Below are 7982 nucleotides of genomic sequence, written 5' to 3'. Positions count from 1 at the left end.
TTATTGAATTCCATCTTAAATTTGAAGCCGGTTTTCTGAAGTTCTTAAAAGAAACCTACAGAAAAACAACTTCAAAGGTAAGGCTCTGTTTAAGAATTTGTTAAATTCTGGATGTTGTGAAATGTTACACCAATAGAGTAAATCACCATCCGGGTGGAATTTCTGCCCATAATGTTTTAGGCAAAGTGGAAATAAAGAGTCGTACCTTTTAATCTTTCAGTATTTGAGAGCAAAGCATTTTGTGTGCTTATAAAGTGGCAAAGTGTACAGGAAATGTCCCACAACACACCTTTAATGGGAATGCATACAATTCGGTGGAAGGTTTTAGTTCCCTCACAACTGGACAGCTCTGTAATGAAGTTGGAATACTTACATGGAATATGTCATAAAGTCAGCAGCCAACACTTTGAAAAAAGAAACACTGTGACCCCCAAAAGCTTGTTGTTTACATCTACAAAGTTGGCCCAATGAATGTTTATTATAACACAACAGCATTTATATAGCAACCTCCACGTGGGGTAGCGACTTGGAGCGTTTAACAATGGCGGAGCCTGACACTGAGCTGGGGACAGGGAGGAGGTGCCCAGAGGCACAGTCGAAGAAAATGGTCTTCAGGTGCGATCTGAAGATGGGGAAGGAGGAGACGAGACACACTGAGGAAGAAAATTCAATAGTTTCAGGGCCTAGTGGCTGAAAGCACATCCGCCAATGGTGGAGTGGTGGGGACAAGGGATATGCAGGAGGCCAGAGCCATCAAGCAGAGGTGGTGGGTAAGTGGAGTGAGGAGTAAGCAGGTCGGAGAAGTAGGGAGGTGCCATGGCATGAAATAATTTGTAAAAGAGTGTGAGGATCTTGAAATCAATCCATTCTGTCTAGGGAGCCAGTGGAGCCTGGGGTGATGGGGGTAGGATAATGGAATAGGAACAAGGTAGCAAATAAAATCATGTTCCCACTTGTAGCAGATCTCATGATTTTTAAACCACCACCACAGACGAACTTAATAAACACAAGTTCCAATGTCATTCATTAATATCTCTTAACCTTGCTAACTTGGCCTCCAAAAGGTATTTTAAGTTAACGAGCAGTTTCAGTTAGATATTTACGGCTTTATAGCTCTACAGATCAGATGTGTGAGTGAATTCAAACAGCTTTGGTATTTCACAATACCATAAACGATTTCACTTAGGCTTGGCACTTTGTGAACAATTACTCATACCCGATCCTTGCAACACTTGTAAAGACGTCCAACCAACCACACACAGATCTTCCAAGGGAGACAATAACTCCCTTGGAAAGGGTTAGACATACTAGGAAAAAAAGCACTGAAAGAAAAAACAGCAGTTTAGACCACAGCATGGTATTTTCAGACACTTTGCCACACGCAATAGTAACCAGCAGTACAAAAGTGCCAAGATTGAAAGTAATACATAAATGGAGATTCATGAAGAAGGCAAACCTGAAACGTATGCTGGTGACTTCTCACACACAACTGCATGCTTGGCAAGCACTTCAAATGTTATTTTTTTTGTAAACTCCCTTGGTGACACATAGATTGAAAGATTTGACTCCTGGTCAGTGTTGATCATAATGATCCCAATTGGCATGGCAATTGGGCTTCCTGCAATTATTGTCAGCATGATCCTACCCTTCAGCTGGTCTAGGGAGCAAGAAGTGCTTTTGCCCCAGTGACCATAAGTCAGTAACCTCTCGGCCAGACTACTTTAATGCCCTCCTCGTCGGTCTCCCATCCACCACCATCCATAAAATCCAAATCATTCAAAACTCTGCCGCCCGCATTCTCACCCACACGAAACTCCGCTCCCCGATCACCCCAGTCCTTGCCAGACTGCACTGGCTGCCTATCCCAGAGAGGATCGACTTCAAGATCCTCACCCTTGTATTCAAGTCCCTGCACTCCTCTGCACACCCCTACCTCTCTGACCTTCTCTCTCCTCAAAACAGTACCCGTTGCCTTCGTTCTTCGGGTCTGGCCTCCTCCTTGTCCCCCGAATTCTCCGCTCTCCCATCGGAGGCCGTGCCTTCAGCCACTATGCCCCGAGGCTCTGGAACTCCCTTCCTCACTCCCTTCACCTCGCTCCCTCCCTTCCTATTTTCAGGTCTCTGCTGAAGACCTTTCTTTTCGACCGGGTCTTTGATCACCTTCCTCCCCCTCCCCCTGGCTCGGTCCTGGGATCCGTTACTGTGAAGGGCTTTGAGATGCCATCCGGCGTGGAGGGCGCTATATAAATCCAAATTGTTGTTGTTGTTGTTGTTGAATACTACTACTAATAATAATCCTGGTATTTGATATAGCACCTTATCACGTTGTCAAGACGTCTCAAAACTCTTCACAGGATACACTGCAAAGTGGTTTGACTGTTTTATTTTATGGGCAAACGTGGCAGCGAATTTGCCCACAGCAATGTTCCACAATCAGCCATGGAGTGTCTAACCAATTTTATTTGGGGGGGATTTGTTGGCCAGGATGCCGGGAGAAACTCCCTTCTCTTTTCGAGTTGTGCCATGAGATCTTTAAGTCACCAAGTCACACGTGTGCAACTCCTCCCATCTGGCTCAAGTCATACATTAGCACAAGCCTGTGAGCGCCTTGCCTGCTATGCTGATATAACTTTTTGCAGAGGCAACCGAATATAATAATCCTTTCATTTGATATAGCACCTTATTATATCATCGAGACGTCTCAAAGCGCTTTTATACTGTAAAGTGGAGAGACTGTGTGTTTTGTGGTTGAAACACAGCAACCAGTTTGCATACCGATATGTCCCAGAAACAGCTGCAGAGTGAGTGACTAATTTTATTTAGGGGGATGTCAGGACATCAGGAGAAACTCCCTTCTCTTTTCGAATAGCGCTGCGGGATCTTTAATGTCCATCTGAGCAGGCAGACAGGATCTTGGTTTAATGTCTCATCTGAAGGACCTCAATTTAACGTCTCACCCGACAATCAGCTTAGACTATTTGATTCCAAGTCTCGACATGGGGAAGACTGAAGATTGTGTTGAGTTTGGCTGTAATGTCTTCTTATAACTTTACCAGCACCATTGCCTCAGCTAAAACATCGAGAACAGCCATTTGAGCAAGGTTTCCTGGGGCTCCAGGCACCAAAGAAACCACAACAAAAAAAAGTTAGTGTCTTCCGGAGTGAACTGAAGAAAATTGAAGAAAAAATACAAAGGAGTGGAGATGGAAAGCTGCTTTTACTGTATTTTATTTGGCTTTAGCCTGGATTGAAAGTGGCCCATCTATTACCATGGCAATGGACTTTGGAGCAGTTTAAAAAAAAAGGGCGGAATTACACAACAGTGTATTGGCTTCTTTAGAAAGCTCTAGGCAATTGGACAGAGGAGACGTTCAAACTAGTTCCAGGTGAAAAGTCAGCAGTGAAAGGATCTGATCGTAATTTTCATTGTTTGGGTTCACGTTTGTTACTCTCTCTTCATATTGTAGTCTTTTCTTCCCCTACACATTCACAGAACCTGGTATCAATAGTTGGAAAAGAGAAATGGGGTGCCTGTGAGTAATTCTGTATGAAACCAAAGTATTTTGCCGTTATTCAAATGGTCTTGGCTACTTGAATGCAAAACAATGAGTCTGCTGAAACCAGGCTCGAGTGTGCCAACGCCCTGCTTGTCAGCCTTCCCAACTCTTCCCTCCACAAGCTGCGGATCATCCAGAACTCTGCAGCTCATGTCCTCTCCCGCCCCAGGCTCTGTGATCCCATCACACCCACCCTCACTCGGCTCCACTGGCTCCCCATCTCTCAGAGGATCGAGTTCAAAAATTCTCGTCCTCACCTTCAAGGCTCTCGATGGCCTTGCCCCCTCCGACTTGCTAACCCCTTATCGACCTGTCTGCTCCCTCCACTCAGCAGGCTCCGGGCTGCCCCATGTCCCCCACCGTGCCCACCCCACCATCGGCTGTCAGGCCTTCAGTCTCTCTGCCCCCACTCTCTGGAACTCCCACATTCCCTTTGCCTTGCTCCCTCCCTTGCCTCCTTCAAGGCACGCCTCAAAACCCTCCTCTTCAACCGTGCCTTCGGTCACCATCTCACCACCACCCAACCCGCCCTCAACACTCCCACCACCACCACCACCATCGTGCCCGCCCTCCATCCTCCCTGATCCTAACCCCACCCCCTTGCCCCCACTCGGATCCCAATCCCTGACTGTTCAGCACCTCCCGACGTGAAAGACACTTTACAAATGTAATTTTGTATTGTATGCTGGCTCCATGTATTGTTGAGGTTTGTTCCAGCAATGGTGTAACTATATAAAAAAAGCTTGCTTTTATAGAATCCACTCTATAAAAGCAAGTTATTATTTTTTAATGTAAAATTAATGCCTTGCAGCACTTTAGAAAATATATTTGATTAAATGAACTAAATGTTATATAGGCAGACGGGGTGTTACCCTATCTCAAGTGGTTAAGAAAATGGATTATAATCTGGAAATCAATAATAAAGTTAGGCTGTGTTTATACCGTGGAGGACTGCAGAAATGCTTCAACTTCAAACTGCTATGTAGTACCGTTAAGATGCGAGTGCTGTAGATTTTTTTCCTTGTTTAAATTGTGGGCTGTAATCCACAACACCAATGGCAGCAGAGAAATAGTAATAATAATCCTTGCATTTGATATAGCACCTTTTCACATCTTCGAAATGTCTCAAAGCGCTTCACAGGATATACTGTAAAGTGAATTGACTGTATATTTTGTTGACGTAACCCAGCAGCCAATTGCACAAAGCAACGTCCCGCAATCCAGTTGTGGATTGAGTGACCAAATTATTTTTTATTTATTTTGAAGGAATTATTACCCCCAGAAAAGCGATCCATCAATCGACTAACAACCGGGTTCCTACAACAACAACAACTTGCACTTATATAGCGCCCTTCACGCCGGTCGGCATCTCAGAGAGCTTAACAATGATGGAGCCCAAGGCCGAGCCAGGGGGAAGGGGAAGGTGATCGTAAGCACGGTCGAAGAGGAAGGTCTTCAGGCATGACCTGAAGATGGGGAAGGAGGGGGCAAGGCGAAGCGATTGAGGGAGGGAGTTCCAAAGCTTCGGGGCGTAGTGGCTGAAGGCACGGCCGCCGATGGTGGAGCGGTGGATTCGAGGGACACGGAGGAGACCAGATTCAGTAGAGCAGAGGCAGCGGGTACTGCTGTGTGAAGAGAGGAGATTGGAGAGATAGGGGTTCCAAGGAATGAAGGAATTTAAACACTAGAGTGAGGATCTTGAAGTCGATCCACTTTGTGACAGGGAGCCAGTGGAATTTGGCAAGGACTGGAGTAATCGGAGTAATTACTGGAGTAATTCTGTATGAAACCAAAGTATTTTGCCTTTATTCTAATGGTCTTGGCTACTTGAATACAAAACAATAAGTGTGCTGAAACCATGCTCGACTGCTGGAGTAATTACTGGAGTAATCTGGAGTAAGTAAACAGAGACGTGTGGAGTAAGGAAACTTGCCCAAAGTTTCACCCTGTCCGGGAATCGAGTCCAGGCCCTCCTGCTTGAGAAGTGAGTGCTGTAACCACTAAGCTACAGTATTCCACAAACATGTGTAAACATGTGAGCTGTGTACCTTGCTGATGCATTGGGAATGTCTACTGAGTGGCCAGATTTCCTGCCACCTGGCTAATGTCCCTGGAGACATTGTTGCCTGTCGGACACCGCCAGAGGCAGCTCATGAGGTTGAAATGATCTACAGCATTAGCACATAGTCTGTAACTGAGTAAACAACTGCTTTCAGTAAACTAAGTTAGTAAGTAAGTTTCCTTACTCCACACGCCTGATTATTATCCCTCAGAAAAAAAACCAATAATAAAATTGATCATTTCAATCCACAACTGCCTGTGGGACACTGCAGTGCACAATTGGCTGCTGCATGTCACCCACAAATATACAGTCAATTCACTTTACAGTATATTCTGTGAAGTACTTTGAGACGTCTAGAAGACGTGAAAAGTGCTATATCAAATGCAAGAATTATTATTATTATTATAAACTACTTGCTTTGTGTCTAGTAATCTATCTCACCTTGTTAGCCTGGTGAGAGAGAAGATTTTTTATGGACAAGAGACACTACGTAGTCATTAGACGATTTCCCCAGATAACAGTCTGAGCATTTAACTCCATTTTTAACTTCTTTTGGGTGTCATCGTGACATCCATTTCCAGAGCCAAAATAGTCTTTCTTGATTTATGCCATAAATCAAACCAAGAAAAACCTGGAAACACACTACCGATTGAACATTGGTAATTTCAAGATCCTTGTCAAGATCCTGGTCCTCACCTTCAAAGCCCTCCATGGCCTTGCTCCCCACTAACTTTGCGACTTCCTAACCTCCTACCAAACTGCCCACTCACTCCGCTCAACCCACCATTGGCAGGGGGGCTCTGCCCCCATCCGCTGAAACTCTCTCCTGCAGTCCCTCTGTCTCGCCCCCTCCCTCGCTTCCTTCAAGATCCATCTCAAGACCCTCCTCTTCGACCGTGCCTTCGGTCACCCAACTTTATCCCCCTGCCCTCCACCCTCCCCGATCTCAGCCCCCAGCTTGGGTCTGAAACACTCAACATTTTTTTTCAACAACACAACAACAAAATTACATTTGTATAGTGCCTTTCACGTTGGGAGGACCTCCCAAGGCGCTGGACAATTCCAGCACTGGCAGTGTCAAACAGGCAAAAGTATTTTGTTGTTGTGGTGTTGTTGAACATGATTGATTAACTAGACGCCTTCTGGACATTCCTACAGATTGGAGTTGGCCTGCGAGGCTTAGTTTGGCCATCACTGCATTGCTTTTTTTTGTTGAAAATATGTATTTATTTATAAATAGAATATTTGGTACAACAGAAATCCAAAACAAACACAACATCTTCTGTTACAATTTTTTTTCCTTTTCTCCTGAGACAAAAAAAAATTCAGTTGTTTGTGGTACATTCCTTCACTACACATAGGTTGTGCATACGCTTTTTGGGACGATCCCATTAAAACAGTCGAGAGTCGGCCCCGTGTATACACTACATCCATGTGCGCACCCGCATACACCCCGATAAGGCACACTGATAAGGTGCCAAGGGCCTCCTTTACTGAGTTTATGATCCTCCAGGTACACTCGATGTGGGTTTCGCTGTGAGTGCCCGGGAACAGGCCGTACAGCACCGAATGCCGTGACAGCAGGTCCCCAGGGACAAACCGCGAGAGAATCCATTCCATCTTTTTCCAAATCGCCTTTGTCAAACACTCCAGGAAGAGGTGGCCCACGGTCTCCTGGCCTCTGCAACTGGCCCGAGGGCAACGTGCTGACTGGCCCAGACCTCAACAGTGCAAGAAAGCCCTGAGAGGAAGGGGGCCCTTTTATTGCCATGTCCTGATGGTTGTTGGTCAAGGCCGGTGACGAGGCATTTTGCCAGACGTAACTGGCTGTCGCCGCAGGGCACCTCCTGATCGGGTCTGCCTGCTCCACCTTTTGAACTGTTTTGACTACCTGTTGTGCGGACCCACTCGGTGATATTGCGCGGGGGTCTGGGATGGTGTTCGTCAGAAATTTCTCAACATAGGATCAGGGGTGTGGAACTGTGTTCTCCAACTGGAACTCCAACTGTGTAGAACGTTTTGAGGCAGTTCTGCCAGACCCACCCTTCTTAACATTGGGTACAGGTAGAAACCCGGCACGTACCGTAGCGGGGCTCCAGGCATAGCCTCAGGCAGCTACACACAAAGGTGGCCATGAGGATCAGGGCTACGATAGGGACCCATTTCCCCCCCTTTTACAGCACATTAAAAGGCCATTCTTTGCCTCTTTTATTCCCCCAGGAAAGAACAAGAGAATGCATTCTGTTCCTGAAATTCCACCCAGTCTTACCCCATTGCACCAAGTTGCCTTAAAATTTAAGGACTCGAGGAGTGGATTCTCTGGAGATGGAAAGTGGAAAATATTGTTAAGCAAAAAATTGTTT

This window comes from Callorhinchus milii, unplaced genomic scaffold, assembly GCF_018977255.1.
Source record: "Callorhinchus milii isolate IMCB2004 unplaced genomic scaffold, IMCB_Cmil_1.0 Scaffold1, whole genome shotgun sequence".
Classification (NCBI taxonomy): Eukaryota; Metazoa; Chordata; class Chondrichthyes; order Chimaeriformes; family Callorhinchidae; genus Callorhinchus; species Callorhinchus milii.
This window is presented reverse-complemented; position numbering follows the sequence as displayed.